The 14,875-nt window shown below is 46.6% G+C and overlaps 9 non-coding genes across 9 annotated transcripts; all 9 read left to right on the top strand.

The window, feature by feature from the left end:
• Window positions 1-440: 440 nt before the first annotated feature.
• Window positions 441-513, top strand: TRNAV-UAC (transfer RNA valine (anticodon UAC)). Its single transcript has one exon. It is a non-coding gene; the product is annotated as a tRNA-Val (tRNA).
• An 811-nt stretch (window positions 514-1,324) lies between these two features.
• On the top strand, window positions 1,325-1,397 carry TRNAV-UAC (transfer RNA valine (anticodon UAC)). The gene has a single exon. It is a non-coding gene; the product is annotated as a tRNA-Val (tRNA).
• Window positions 1,398-2,199: 802 nt separating this feature from the next.
• Window positions 2,200-2,272, top strand: TRNAV-UAC (transfer RNA valine (anticodon UAC)). The gene has a single exon. It is a non-coding gene; the product is annotated as a tRNA-Val (tRNA).
• An 807-nt stretch (window positions 2,273-3,079) lies between these two features.
• On the top strand, window positions 3,080-3,152 carry TRNAV-UAC (transfer RNA valine (anticodon UAC)). Its single transcript has one exon. It is a non-coding gene; the product is annotated as a tRNA-Val (tRNA).
• Window positions 3,153-3,963: 811 nt separating this feature from the next.
• TRNAV-UAC (transfer RNA valine (anticodon UAC)) lies at window positions 3,964-4,036 on the top strand. Its single transcript has one exon. It is a non-coding gene; the product is annotated as a tRNA-Val (tRNA).
• An 811-nt stretch (window positions 4,037-4,847) lies between these two features.
• Window positions 4,848-4,920, top strand: TRNAV-UAC (transfer RNA valine (anticodon UAC)). The gene has a single exon. It is a non-coding gene; the product is annotated as a tRNA-Val (tRNA).
• An 807-nt stretch (window positions 4,921-5,727) lies between these two features.
• On the top strand, window positions 5,728-5,800 carry TRNAV-UAC (transfer RNA valine (anticodon UAC)). The gene has a single exon. It is a non-coding gene; the product is annotated as a tRNA-Val (tRNA).
• Window positions 5,801-13,689: 7,889 nt separating this feature from the next.
• Window positions 13,690-13,762, top strand: TRNAV-UAC (transfer RNA valine (anticodon UAC)). The gene has a single exon. It is a non-coding gene; the product is annotated as a tRNA-Val (tRNA).
• An 807-nt stretch (window positions 13,763-14,569) lies between these two features.
• Window positions 14,570-14,642, top strand: TRNAV-UAC (transfer RNA valine (anticodon UAC)). The gene has a single exon. It is a non-coding gene; the product is annotated as a tRNA-Val (tRNA).
• The last annotated feature ends 233 nt before the right edge of the window (window positions 14,643-14,875 follow it).

Consider the following 14,875-nt stretch of genomic DNA (forward strand, 5'->3'; position numbering starts at 1 on the left):
GTCTTCTCCTCGCTGGTGGCTTTCTGACATGAGGAAGGAAAGCCCTTCCTCTACCAAGGTGGCCACCTTTACACAGAGACATGCTATAAAACAAGACATGGTAAGTCAGCACGGGGAAAAGATCAGCTGCAGGGAGGCCACAGGCATGACTGGTAACTAGTCCTTTGCCCTCTGCCTTCATTTTCTTGAGGAACGTCTTCCAGAGTATAGCTTTTATAAGGGAACCATAGCTACCCTGGAGCTCTTTGCTATGGGCTGATACTAGGTCATGGCCCTTATGCAAAGAGTGGTCAGAAACACCAGTTTTGCTACACCCTTGAAAGTGTCCTAAAACCAAAGAAATGCCAAAGGATCTCAGATTCACCTATAGGATGCAAGCAATCTTTGGTGTTTACCCTTCCCTTTCTGAAAAATTGACAATTAGGCACACTTTTTTTACAGGTTCTATAGTGTAGCGGTTATCACGTCTGCTTTACACGCAGAAGGTCCTGGGTTCAACCCCCAGTGGAACCATTTTGTAATATGAGATCAGATACTGACTTTCCGAAAGTCAGACTTTGGAACGTGCCTCACAAAACATAAAGAAAAGCAATAGAGCTTTCAAAGTTGAACGAAACTCAAAAAGTCAACCTTTGCTATATTGTAGGAAACATTGACACATGTTAATTGTTTCTAAGCAGTACCCTGAAAAATATATCTTTGGCCTGAAATTCCTCTTAAAAATAGTAGTGCACTTCCTGGTATGCAAGCGTGCCCAAGCACTCCTTTCGATGCAGCCGCATAGCTGTGTGTGTGTTGTGTGAGATATAAGGCTTTGCAAACACTGACTTCTAGTCTCAGGGGTATTGCAGTAAAGTTTGGTGATGTCACTACTGTGGTGCTCACTCTTCTCCTTGCTGGTGGCTTTCTGACATGAGGAAGCAAAGCCCTGCCTCTATCAAGGTGGCCACCTCTACACAGATACACGCTATAAAATAAGGCAAGGTAAGCCAGCCATGGGGAAAAGATCAGCTGCAGGAAGGCCACAGGCATGACTGGCAACTAGTCCTTTGCCCTCTGCCTTCCTTTTCTTGAGTAACGGCTTCCAGAGTATAGCTGTTATAAGGGAACTATAGCGACTCTGGAGCTCTTTGCTATGGGCTGATACTAGGTCATGGCCCTTATGCAAAGAGTGGTCAGAAACACCAGTTTTGCTACACCCTTGAAAGTGTCCTAAAACCAAAGAAATGCCAAAGGATCTCAGATTGACCTATAGGATGCAAGCATTCTTTGGTTTTTAACCCTTACCTTTCTGAAAAATTGACAATCAGGCACAGTTTTCACAGGTTCCATAGTGTAGCGGTTATCACGTCTGCTTTACATGCAGAAGGTCCTGGGTTCAACCCCCAGTGGAACCATTTTGTAATATGAGATCAGATACTGACTTTCTAAAAGTCAGACTTTGGAACGTGCCTCACACAACGCAAAGGAATGCAATAGAGTCTTCAAAGTTGAGCAGAACTCAAAAAGTCAACCTTTGCTATATTGTAGGAAACATTGACTCATGTTAATTGTTTCTAAGCAGTACCCTGAAAAATATATCTTTGGCCTGAAATTCCTCTTAAAAATAGTAGCGCAGTTCCTGGTATGCAATCGTGCCCAAGTACTCCTTTCGATGCAGCCGCATAGCTGTGTGTGTGTTGTAAGGCTTTGCAAACTCTGACTTCTAGTCTCAGGGGTATTGGAGTGAAGTTTGGTGATGTCACTACTGTGTTGCTCAGTCTTCTCCTTGCTGGTGGCTTTCTGACATGAGGAAGCAAAGCCCTTCCTCTACCAAGGTGGCCACCTTTACACAGAGACACGCTATAAAACAAGACATGGTAAGTCAGTCACGGGGAAAAGATCAGCTGCAGGGAGGCCACAGGCATGACTGGTAACTAGTCCTTTGCCCTCTGCCTTCATTTTCTTGAGGAACGGCTTCCAGAGTATAGCTTTTATAAAGGAACCATAGCTACCCTGGAGCTCTTTGCTATGGGCTGATACTAGGTCATGGCCCTTATGCAAAGAGTGGTCAGAAACACCAGTTTTGCTACACCCTTGAAAGTGTCCTAAAACCAAAGAAATGCCAAAGGATCTCAGATTGACCTATAGGATGCAAGAATTATTTGGTTTTTAACCCTTACCTTTCTGAAAAATTGACAATTAGGCACTCTTTTCACAGGTTCCATAGTGTAGCGGTTATCACGTCTGCTTTACACGCAGAAGGTCCTGGGTTCAACCCCCAGTGGAACCATTTTGTAATATGAGATCAGATACTGACTTTCTAAAAGTCAGACTTTGAAACGTGCCTCACACAATGCAAAGGAATGCAATAGAGCCTTCAAAGTTGAACAGAACTCAAAAAATCAACCTTTGCTATATTGTAGGAAACATTGACTCATGTTGTTTCTAAGAAGTACCCTGAAAAATATATCTTTGGCCTGAAATTCCTCTTAAAAATAGTAGCACACTTCCTGGTATGCAAGCGTGCCCAAGCACTCCTTTCAACACAGCCGCTTAGCTGTGTGTGTGTTGTGTGAGATCAAAGGCATTGCAATCTCTGAATTCTAGTTGCAGGGGAATTGGAGTGAAGTTTGGTGATGTCACTACTGTGGTGCTAACTCTTCTCCTTGCTGGCAGCTTCCTGACATGAAGAAGCAAATCCCTGCCTCTACCAAGGTGGCCACTTCCACACAGAGACACGCTATAAAACAAGACATGGTAAGTCAGTCACGGGGAAAAGATCAGCAGCAGGGTGGCCACAGGCATGACTCGTAACTAGTCCTTTGCCCTCTGCCTTCATTTTCTTGAGGAATGGCTTCCAGAGTATAGCTTTTATAAGGGAACCATAGCGACCCTGGAGCTCTTTGCTATGGGCTGATAGTAGGTTATGGCCCTTATGCAAAGAGTGGTCAGAAACACCAGTTTTGCTACCCCCTAGAAAGTGTCCTAAAACCAAGGAAATGTCAAAGGATCTCAGATTGACCTATAGGATGCAAGCAATCTTTGGTGTTTAACCCATCCCTTTCTGAAAAATTGACAATTAGGCATACTTTTCACAGGTTCTGTAGTGTAGCGGTTATCACGTCTGCTTTACACGCAGAAGGTCCTGGGTTCAACCCCCAGTGGAACCATTTTGGAATATGAGATCAGATACTGACTTTCTAAAAGTCAGACTTTGGAACGTGCCTCACACAACGCAAAGGAATGCAATAGAGCCTTCAAAGTTGAACAGAACTCAAAAAGTCAACCTTTGCTATATTGTAGGAAACATTGACTCATGTTAATTGTTTCTAAGCAGTACCCTGAAAAATATATCTTTGGCCTGAAATTCCTCTTAAAAATAGTAGCGCACTTCCTGGTATGCAAGCGTGCCCAAGCACTCCTTTCCATGCAGCCGCATAGCTGTGTGTGTGTTGTGTGAGATATAAGGCTTTGCAAACTCTGACTTCTAGTCTCAGGGGTATTGGAGTGAAGTTTGGTCATGTCACTACTGTGGTGCTCAGTCTTCTCCTTGCTGGTGGCTTTCTGACATGAGAAAGCAAAGCCCTTCCTCTACCAAGGTGGCCACCTTTACACAGAGACACGCTATAAAACAAGACACGGTAAGTCAGTCACGGGGAAAAGATCAGCTGCAGGGAGGCCACAGGCATGACTGGTAACTAGTCCTTTGCCCTCTGCCTTCATTTTCTTGAGGAACGGCTTCCAGAGTATAGCTTTTATAAGGGAACCATAGCTACCCTGGAGCTCTTTGCTATGGGCTGATACTAGGTCATGGCCCTTATGCAAAGAGTGGTCAGAAACACCAGTTTTGCTACACCCTTGAAAGTGTCCTAAAACCAAGGAAATGCCAAAGGATCTCAGATTGACCTATAGGATGCAAGAATTATTTGGTTTTTAACCCTTACCTTTCTGAAAAATTGACAATTAGGCACACTTTTCACAGGTTCCATAGTGTAGCGGCTATCACGTCTGCTTTACACGCAGAAGGTCCTGGGTTCAACCCCCAGTGGAACCATTTTGTAATATGAGATCAGATACTGACTTTCTAAAAGTCAGACTTTGAAACGTGCCTCACACAATGCAAAGGAATGCAATAGAGCCTTCAAAGTTGAACAGAACTCAAAAAGTCAACCTTTGCTATATTGTAGGAAACATTGACTCATGTTAATTGTTTCTAAGCAGTACCCTGAAAAATATATCTTTGGCCTGAAATTCCTCTTAAAAATAGTAGCGCACTTCCTGGTATGCAAGCATGCCCAAGCACTCCTTTCGATGCAGCCGCATAGCTGTGTGTGTGTTGTGTGAGATATAAGGCTTTGCAAACTCTGACTTCTAGTCTCAGGGGTATTGGAGTGAAGTTTGGTGATGTCACTACTGTGGTGCTCAGTCTTCTCCTTGCTGGTGGCTTTCTGACATGAGGAAGCAAAGCCCTTCCTCTACCAAGGTGGCCACCTTTACACAGAGACACGCTATAAAACAAGACATGGTAAGTCAGTCACGGGGAAAAGATCAGCTGCAGGGAGGCCACAGGCATGACTGGTAACTAGTCCTTTGCCCTCTGCCTTCATTTTCTTGAGGAACGGCTTCCAGAGTATAGCTTTTATAAGGGAACCATAGCTACCCTGGAGCTCTTTGCTATGGGCTGATACTAGGTCATGGCCCTTATGCAAAGAGTGGTCAGAAACACCAGTTTTGCTACACCCTTGAAAGTGTCCTAAAACCAAGGAAATGCCAAAGGATCTCAGATTGACCTATAGGATGCAAAAATTATTTGGTTTTTAACCCTTACCTTTCTGAAAAATTGACAATTAGGCACACTTTTCACAGGTTCCATAGTGTAGCGGCTATCACGTCTGCTTTACACGCAGAAGGTCCTGGGTTCAACCCCCAGTGGAACCATTTTGTAATATGAGATCAGATACTGACTTTCTAAAAGTCAGACTTTGAAACGTGCCTCACACAATGCAAAGGAATGCAATAGAGCCTTCAAAGTTGAACAGAACTCAAAAAGTCAACCTTTGCTATATTGTAGGAAACATTGACTCATGTTGTTTCTAAGAAGTACCCTGAAAAATAAATCTTTGGCCTGAAATTCTTCTTAAAAATAGTAGCACACTTCCTGGTATGCAAGCGTGCCCAAGCACTCCTTTCAACGCAGCCGCTTAGCTGTGTGTGTGTTGTGTGAGATCTAAGGCATTGCAATCTCTGAATTCTAGTTGCAGGGGAATTGGAGTGAAGTTTGGTGATGTCACTACTGTGGTGCTCACTCCTCTCCTTGCTGGCAGCTTCCTGACATGAGGAAGCAAATCCCTGCCTCTACCAAGGTGGCCACTTCCACACAGAGACATGCTATAAAACAAGACATGGTAAGTCAGTCACGGGGAAAAGATCAGCAGCAGGGTGGCCACAGGCATGACTGGTAACTAGTCCTTTGCCCTCTGCCTTCATTTTCTTGAGGAATGGCTTCCAGAGTATAGCTTTTATAAGGGAACCATAGAGACTCTGGAGCTCTTTGCTATGGGCTGATAGTAGGTTATGGCCCTTATGCAAAGAGTGGTCAGAAACACCAGTTTTGCTACCCCCTAGAAAGTGTCCTAAAACCAAGGAAATGCCAAAGGATCTCAGGTTGACCTATAGGATGCAAGCATTCTTTGGTTTTTAACCCTTACCTTTCTGAAAAATTGACAATTAGGCACATTTTTCACAGGTTCCATAGTGTAGCGGTTGTCACGTCTGCTTTACACGCAGAAGGTCCTGGGTTCAACCCCCAGTGGAACCACTTTGTAATATGAGATCAGATACTGACTTTCTAAAAGTCAGACTTTGGAACGTGCCTCACACAACGCAAAGGAATGCAATAGAGCTTTCAAAGTTGAACAGAACTCAAAAAGTCAACCTTTAGCTATACTGTAGGAAACATTGACTCATGTTGTTTCTAAGAAGTACCCTGAAAAATATATCTTTGGCCTGAAATTCCTCTTAAAAATAGTAGCACAGTTCCTGGTATGCAATCGTGCCCAAGCACTCCTTTCGATGCAGCCGCATAGCTGTGTGTGTGTGTTGTAAGGCTTTGCGAACTCTGACTTCTAGTCTCAGGGGTATTGGAGTGAAGTTTGGTGATGTCACTACTGTGTTGCTCAGTCTTCTCCTTGCTGGTGGCTTTCTGACATGAGGAAGCAAAGCCCTTCCTCTACCAAGGTGGCCACCTTTACACAGAGACACGCTATAAAACAAGACATGGTAAATCAGTCACGTGGAAAAGATCAGCTGCAGGGAGGCCACAGGCATGACTGGTAACTAGGGATGAGCTTCGTGTTCGAGTCGAACCCATGTTCGACTCGAACATCGGCTGTTCGATCGTTCGCCGAATTGCGAACGTTATGGGCCGTTCGCGCTAAATTCGTGTGGCGCGTCACGGCCCATAATTCACTGCGGCATCGCAGTGCATTGCTGGCTGATGATTGGCCAAGCATGCACTATGACCCGCATGCTTGGCCAATCACAGCGCCGTCAGTAGAGAGAGCTGTAATTGGCCAAAGCCAGGGTGGCTTTGGCCAATTTTGGCTCAGGGGATTTAGTACACACCCCACACTATATAAGGCCGCCTGCACGGCGGCCCTGTGTAGTGTGTGTTCCGGTGTGCTGAGAGATAGAGAGAGAGAGAGAGACAGTGTCATTTGATTTGAGTTAGATAGATTAGGCAGAACAGTCAGTCAGTTAGCTGCACCTACAGTGTATTGTGTATATATATATATATATATATGCATCCCAGGTGTTGCATATATATATATACACTGTATTCAGTTTAGCTAGATCCGTTCCTGTTATCTTCTATCTAGACTATTTACATTTAATGCAGTGCGTCCTGCTCACAGTGTTCAGCTAGATCCGTTCCTGCTATTTACATTTAGTGCAGTGCGTCCTGCTCACAGTGTTCAGCTAGATCCGTTCCTGTTATCTTCTAGACTATTTACATTTAGTGCAGTGCGTCCTGCTCACAGTGTTCAGCTAGATCCGTTCCTGCAATTTACATTTAGTGCAGTGCGTCCTGCTCACAGTGTTCAGCTAGATCCGTTCCTGCTATTTACATTTAGTGCAGTGCGTCCTGCTCACAGTGTTCAGCTAGATCCGTTCCTGCTATTTACATTTAGTGCAGTGCGTCCTGCTCACAGTGTTCAGCTAGATCCGTTCCTGTTATTTACATTTAGTGCAGTGCGTCCTGCTCACAGTGTTCAGCTAGATCCGTTCCTGCTATTTACATTTAGTGCAGTGCGTCCTGCTCACGGTGTTCAGCTAGATCCGTTCCTGTTATCTTCTAGACTATTTACATTTAGTGCAGTGCGTCCTGCTCACAGTGTTCAGCTAGATCCGTTCCTGCTATTTACATTTAGTGCAGTGCGTCCTGCTCACAGTGTTCAGCTAGAGCCGTTCCTGCTATTTACATTTAGTGCAGTGCGTCCTGCTCACAGTGTTCAGCTAGATCCGTTCCTGTTATCTTCTAGACTATTTACATTTAGTGCAGTGCGTCCTGCTCACAGTGTTCAGCTAGGTCCGTTCCTGCTATTTACATTTAGTGCAGTGCGTCCTGCTCACAGTGTTCAGCTAGATCCGTTCCCGTTATCTTCTAGACTATTTACATTTAGTGCAGTGCGTCCTGCTCACAGTGTTCAGCTAGATCCGTTCCTGTTATCTTCTAGACTATTTACATTTAGTGCAGTGCGTCCTGCTCACAGTGTTCAGCTAGATCCGTTCCTGTTAAATTCCTACTGACAGGCAGGCTTGTCTGGTTACAGTATATAAAGCTACCTGAAGAAAATTACAGGTGTTCTATTTGATCCTATTAGTACCACGGTCAGGCAGCTAGACTATTTACATTTAGTACAGTGCGTCCTGCTCACAGTGTTCAGCTAGATCCGTTCCTGTTATCTTCCTACTGACAGGCAGGCTTGTCTGGTTACAGTATATAAAGCTACCTGAAGAAAATTACAGGTGTTCTATTTGATCCTATTAGTACCACGGTCAGGCAGCTAGACTATTTACATTTAGTGCAGTGCGTCCTGCTCACAGTGTACAGCTAGATCCGTTCCTGTTATCTTCCTACTGACAGGCAGGCTTGTCTGGTTACAGTATATAAAGCTACCTGAAGAAAATTACAGGTGTTCTATTTGATCCTATTAGTACCACGGTCAGGCAGCTAGACTATTTACATTTAGTACAGTGCATCCTGCTCACAGTGTTCAGCTATATCCGTTCCTGTTATCTTCCTACTGACAGGCAGGCTTGTCTGGTTACAGTATATAAAGCTACTTGAAGAAAATTACAGGTGTTCTCTCCCAGCTTAGTGCAGCTACAGGCCATTAGTATGTCTGGAAGGCCAAGAAGGAGAGGCAGACAGTCACAAGCCAATAAGAGAGGGCAAGCAGGCTCTGTGTCTAGTGCTGGTCGTGGAGACGGTGCATCCTCATCAGCACGTGGCCATGGGACACGCTTGGCCTTTTTTTCGGCAGCTTGCCGTGTTGAGCCGCAACATGCGGAAGACTTGGTCGAGTGGATGACCAAGCCGTCCTCATCCTCCTCATCCTCTCTCACCCATGCCCAGGGTGCTTTGTCTGGCAAAGCAGCGGCCTCTTCCCTCAGCTCAATGTCATCAGTGACTCCTTCCCTAGCTCCACCATGTCCTCATGAGGATTCCCTCGAACTGTTTGACCACAGTGTTGGGTACATGCTCCAGGAGGATGCCCAGCGTTTGGAAGGCTCTGATGACGATACTGAGCTCGATGAAGGCAGTAACATGAGCACGGACAGAGGGGGTGCCCAAGAAGGACAGCAATCTGGCAGTCATGCTCCCCCTGCTGCAGCATACTGCCAGGTTTGCTCCAGTGATGAGGAGGGAGGGGATGATGAGGTCACTGACTCAACGTGGGTGCCTGATAGGAGAGAGGAGGAGGAGGAGGAGGAGGAGGAGGAGGCGGCGGCACATCACCAACGAGGCAGGATGCCCTCCAGGGGCCAGCCTAAGGGCAGCACATTGACTGCATCACACCCCAAAGCTCCACATGTGCAGGGCGCTGCAGTCTCTGCGCGTTATTCAAAAAGTTCTTTGGTGTGGGCCTTTTTTGAGACGAGTGCATCAGATCGCACCGCTGCTATTTGCAACATATGTCTCAAGCGTATCTCGCGTGGCCAAAACATCTCCCGCTTGGGTACCACATGCTTGACCAGACATATGTTGACCTGCCATGCAGTTCGTTGGCAAGCGTATCTAAAAGACCCACACCAAAGAACAAAGAGGATCTCTCCTTGCTCCTCATCAGCTGAGATTTCCAACCCCACTAGACCTTCAGTCCTCTCTGAGACCTGCAGTGAGAGGAATGAAGGTGCAGAATTAGGTGTGTCACAGCCAAGTACTTGTGGGCAATCTGCTTTTGGTACACCGACGTCAGATTTTACCAGGCAAATTTCCCTGCCCCAGCTGCTGCACCGCCGAAAGAAGTTTGCTCCCAGCCATCCACATGCCCAGCGGTTGAATGCTAGCTTGGCAAAATTGCTAGCACTTCAACTGCTGCCTTTTCAGTTGGTAGACTCTGCCCCCTTCCGTGAGTTTGTGGAATGTGCGGTTCCTCAGTGGCAGGTACCCAAACGCCACTTTTTCTCACGGAAGGCGATTCCGGCTCTCTACCGGCATGTGGAAGGCAATGTCCATGCCTCGCTGGACAGGGCGGTCAGCGGTAAGGTGCATATTACCGCTGACTCATGGTCCAGCAGGCATGGACAGGGACGTTACCTAAGTTTCACGGCGCATTGGGTGACTCTGCTGGCAGCTGGGAAGGATGCAGGACAAGGTGCAGTAGTGTTGGAGGTTGTTCCGCCACCACGCCTCCAAAATGCTGATTGTGACACACCTCTCTCCTCCACCCCCTCCTCTTCTTCTTCCTCCATGGCCTCTTCCTCGGAACCAGCGGTGCTCCGTAGGCGTTCAAGGGGCTACGCAAGTACGCAGGCCAAAAGATGCCATGCGGTGCTTGAGCTGGTGTGCTTGGGGGACAGGAGCCACACTGGGGCAGAGGTTCTGTCAGCTCTGCAGGGGCAGGTTCAGAGGTGGTTGACGCCACGCCAACTTAAGGCAGGAATGGTGGTTTGCGACAATGGCACCAACCTCCTCTCTGCCCTCCGACAGGGACAAATGACCCATGTGCCCTGTTTGGCTCACGTCCTTAACTTGGTGGTGCAGCGGTTCTTGGGCAGGTACCCGGGCTTACAGGATGTCCTGAGGCAGGCCAGGAAAGTCTGTGTGCATTTCCGCCGGTCATATAATGCCAGTGCTCGGCTGACGGACCTCCAAAAGGAGTTTAACCTGCCCAAGAACCGCCTAATCTGTGACATGCCCACCAGGTGGAACTCAACGTTGGCCATGCTGCAGCGGCTGCACACGCAGCAGAGGGCCATCAATGAGTACCTGTGCGACTATGGCACCAGGACAGGGTCAGGGGAGCTTGGTTTTTTTTCCCCACGCCAGTGGGCCATGATCAGGGATGCATGCACTGTCCTGTCACCATTCGAGGAGGCCACCAGGATGGTGAGCACTGACAGTGCATGCATCAGTGACACTGTCCCCCTTGTCCACCTGTTGGAGCACACGCTGCGTGGAATAATGGACAGGGCACTTGAGGCAGAACAGAGGCAGGAAGAGGAGGACTTCCTTAGCTCTCAAGGCCCCCTTTATCCAGACAGTGTTCCTGCGTGCCCGCCGATCACACAGGAAGAGGACGAGGAGGAAGAGGAGGAGGAGGAAGATTGTGTCAGTATGGAGGTGGAGCCTGGCACTCAGCATCAGCAGCAGTCTTTAAGGGATCAGTCCCAAGAAACACATGGACTTGTACGTGGCTGGGAGGAGGTGGCTGCGGACCATGTCGTTCTTAGTGACCCAGAGGACTCCGGACCGAATGCCTCAGCAAACCTACGCTGCATGGCCTCCCTGATCCTGCAAAGCCTGCGTAAGGATCCTCGTATTCGTGGTATCAAGGAGAAGGACCAATACTGGCTGGCAACCCTCCTTGATCCACGTTACAAGGGTAAGGTTGCGGACCTTATCTTGCCATCGCAGAGGGAGCAGAGGATGAAACATCTTCGGGAGGCCTTGCAGAAAGGTCTGTGCAACGCGTTCCCAGAGACTGGGAGGTTACAAACTCCTGTTTCTGGACAACGTGTTGCTGAGGCTTCGGTCAGTCAAAGAAGGAGCGGTGGAGAAGGTGGCCGTCTGACCGATGCATTCAGACAATTTTTTGGTCCGCAGCCCCAAGGTATGATCGGTTCCAGCAACCATCGCCAGCGTCTGTTTTACATGGTGCAGGAATACCTAGGGGCAAGATCAGACTTGGACACCTTTCCCACCGAAAATCCTCTGGGTTACTGGGTCTTGAGGATGGATCACTGGCCAGAGCTTGCACAGTATGCAATTGAGCTACTGGCCTGTCCTGCATCCAGCATTCTTTCGGAACGCACATTCAGTGCTGCTGGAGGCGTGGTAACCGATCACAGGGTGCGTCTGTCCACCGACTCGGTCGATCGGCTGACCTTCATAAAAATGAATGAGTCTTGGATCACCACCAGCTACCAAGCACCTGATGCTGATGTAACCGAATAATTTTTTTTGAAATCTCAGATCCCTTCAAAGACTGCCTATGCTGATGCTGAGTGACTATCCCTGAGTAATTATCCTCTTCCTCCTCAATCATCACGCTGATAGGTTGTAAGAACATTTTTGGTTCTGGGCGCCACCACCAGTGCCTAAGGCACAATTTTTCAGCCCCTGTTTAACAGGGGCGTGTAATTACAATTTTTGATGTAATACTTTGCAGCAGGGCTCGTTCCTGCATTCCAACTAGAGTGTCTGTGAGGGGTTGCAGTGTTGTGGCACCAGCACCAGTGCCTAAGGCCCAATTTTTCTGCCCCTGTCTAACAGGGGCGTGTAATTACAATTTTTGATGCAATACTTTGCAGCAGGGCTCGTTCCTGCGTTCCAACTAGAGTGTCTGTGAGGGGTTGCAGTGTTGTGGCACCAGCACCAGTGCCTAAGGCCCAATTTTTCTGCCCCTGTCTAACAGGGGCGTGTAATTACAATTTTTGAAGCAATACTTTGCAGCAGGGCTCGTTCCTGCGTTCCAACTAGAGTGTCTGTGAGGGGTTGCAGTGTTGTGGCACCAGCACCAGTGCCTAAGGCCTAATTTTTCAGCTCCTGTTCAACAGGGGCATGTAATTACAATTCTTGATCTAATATTTCACAGCAGGGCCCTGTGAGGGCTTACAGTGTTGTGGCCACAGCAACACCTAAGGCCCAAATTTCTGCTGAGTATATAGGGCAGGACCCTACTTTCAAACATCTAACTTACAAACGACTCCTACTTGCAAACGGAAGGAGACAACAGGAAGTGAGATGAAATCTACCCCTAGGAAGGGAAATTCTCTCCTGTAAGAGTTAATATGGGAAAACAATTTCTCCTTTCCACTGATGCTTTCCAATCCTTGTTCCACAAAAAAACCCAAATTTTCAAAAAACATTTTTCATTGGGACAAAAAAGTGAGGTGAAATCTTCTGAAGAGGAGGAAAGACAGCAAAACAAATGTCACAGGGGTGATAACCCTTCCCTATGTTTTCCAAAAAGCTTAGAAAAGATTTTTTGGCTGGAGCTAAACACGTTAAAAATGTTCAAAATTACAAACAGATTCTACTTAACAACAAACCTACAGTCCCTGTCTTGTTTGCACCGCCTGTATACTGCTGTTCAGAGTATATAGGGCCTGGTGGCCCCACACCTTTCCTTATTTTAATTTGGGTGCGGGGTTCCCCTTAATATCCATACAAGACCCAAAGGGCCTGGTAATGGACTGGGGGGTACCCATGCCGTTTGTCTCACTGATTTTCATCCATATTGCCATGACCCGACATGACATTAAACCCGCAAGCAGTTTTAAATGAGATTTTTTCCTTTAAAAATGACATTTGGTGCAGGGACTGTTCTAAACATGGGAAACACGCGTCACTTTACAGGCATACTATAGACACCCCCCAGGTACAATATTTAAAGGAATATTTCACTTTTTTTTTTTTTACTTTAAGCATCATTAAAATCACTGCTCCCGAAAAAACGTCCGTTTTTAAAAGTTTTTTTTGCATTGATACATGTCCCCTGGGGTAGGACCCAGGTCCCCAAACCCTTTTTAGGACAATACCATGCAAATTAGCCTTTAAAATGAGCACTTTTGATTTCGAACGTTCGAGTCCCATAGACGTCAATGGGGTTCTAACGTTCGTGCGAACTTTCGGTCCGTTCGCGGGTTCTGGTGCGAACCGAACTGGGGGGTGTTCGGCTCATCCCTACTGGTAACTAGTCCTTTGCCCTCTGCCTTCATTTTCTTGAGGAATGGCTTCCAGAGTATAGCTTTTATAAAGGAACCATAGCAACCCTGGAGCTCTTTGCTATGGGCTGATACTAGGTCATGGCCCTTATGCAAAGAGTGGTCAGAAACACCAGTTTTGCTACACCCTTGAAAGTGTCCTAAAATCAAAGAAATGCCAAAGGATCTCAGATTGACCTATAGGATGCAAGAATTATTTGGTTTTTAACCCTTACCTTTCTGAAAAATTGACACTTATGCACTCTTTTCACAGGTTCCATAATGTAGCGGTTATCACGTCTGCTTTACACGCAGAAGGTCCTGGGTTCAACCCCCAGTGGAACCATTTTGTAATATGAGATCAGATACTGACTTTCTAAAAGTCAGATTTTGAAACGTGCCTCACACAATGCAAAGGTATGCAATAGAGCCTTCAAAGTTGAACAGAACTCAAAAAATCAACCTTTGCTATATTGTAGGAAACATTGACTCATGTTGTTTCTAAGAAGTACCCTGAAAAATATATCTTTGGCCTGAAATTCCTCTTAAAAATAGTAGCACACTTCCTGGTATGCAAGCGTGCCCAAGCACTCCTTTCAACGCAGCCGCTTAGCTGTGTGTGTGTTGTGTGAGATCTAAGGCATTGCAATCTCTGAATTCTAGTTGCAGGGGAATTGGAGTGAAGTTTGGTGATGTCACTACTGTGGTGCTCACTCTTCTCCTTGCTGGCAGCTTCCTGACATGAAGAAGCAAATCCCTGCCTCTACCAAGGTGACCACTTCCACACAGAGACACGCTATAAAACAAGACATGGTAAGTCAGTCACAGGGAAAAGATCAGCAGCAGGGTGGCCACAGGCATGACTCGTAACTAGTCCTTTGCCGTCTGCCTTCATTTTCTTGAGGAATGGCTTCCAGAGTATAGCTTTTATAAGGGAACCATAGCGACCCTGGAGCTCTTTGCTATGGGCTGATAGTAGGTTATGGCCCTTATGCAAAGAGTGGTCAGAAACACCAGTTTTGCTACCCCCTAGAAAGTGTCCTAAAACCAAGGAAATGCCAAAGGATCTCAGGTTGACCTATAGGATGCAAGCATTCTTTGGTTTTTAACCCTTACCTTTCTGAAAAATTGACAATTAAGCACACTTTTCACAGGTTCCATAGTGTAGCGGTTATCACGTCTGCTTTACATGCAGAAGGTCCTGGGTTCAACCCCCAGTGGAACCATTTTGTAATATGAGATCAGATACTGACTTTCTAAAAGTCAGACTTTGGAACGTGCCTCACACAACGCAAAGGAATGCAATAGAGCCTTCAAAGTTGAACAGAACTCAAAAAATCAACCTTTGCTATATTGTAGAAAACATTGACTCATGTTAATTGTTTCTAAGCAGTACCCTGAAAAATATATCTTTGGCCTGAAATTCCTCTTAAAAATAGTAGCGCAGTTCCTGGTATGC

Source organism: Aquarana catesbeiana, linkage group LG09 (assembly GCF_042186555.1).
Source record: "Aquarana catesbeiana isolate 2022-GZ linkage group LG09, ASM4218655v1, whole genome shotgun sequence".
In the NCBI taxonomy this organism is placed as follows: Eukaryota; Metazoa; Chordata; class Amphibia; order Anura; family Ranidae; genus Aquarana; species Aquarana catesbeiana.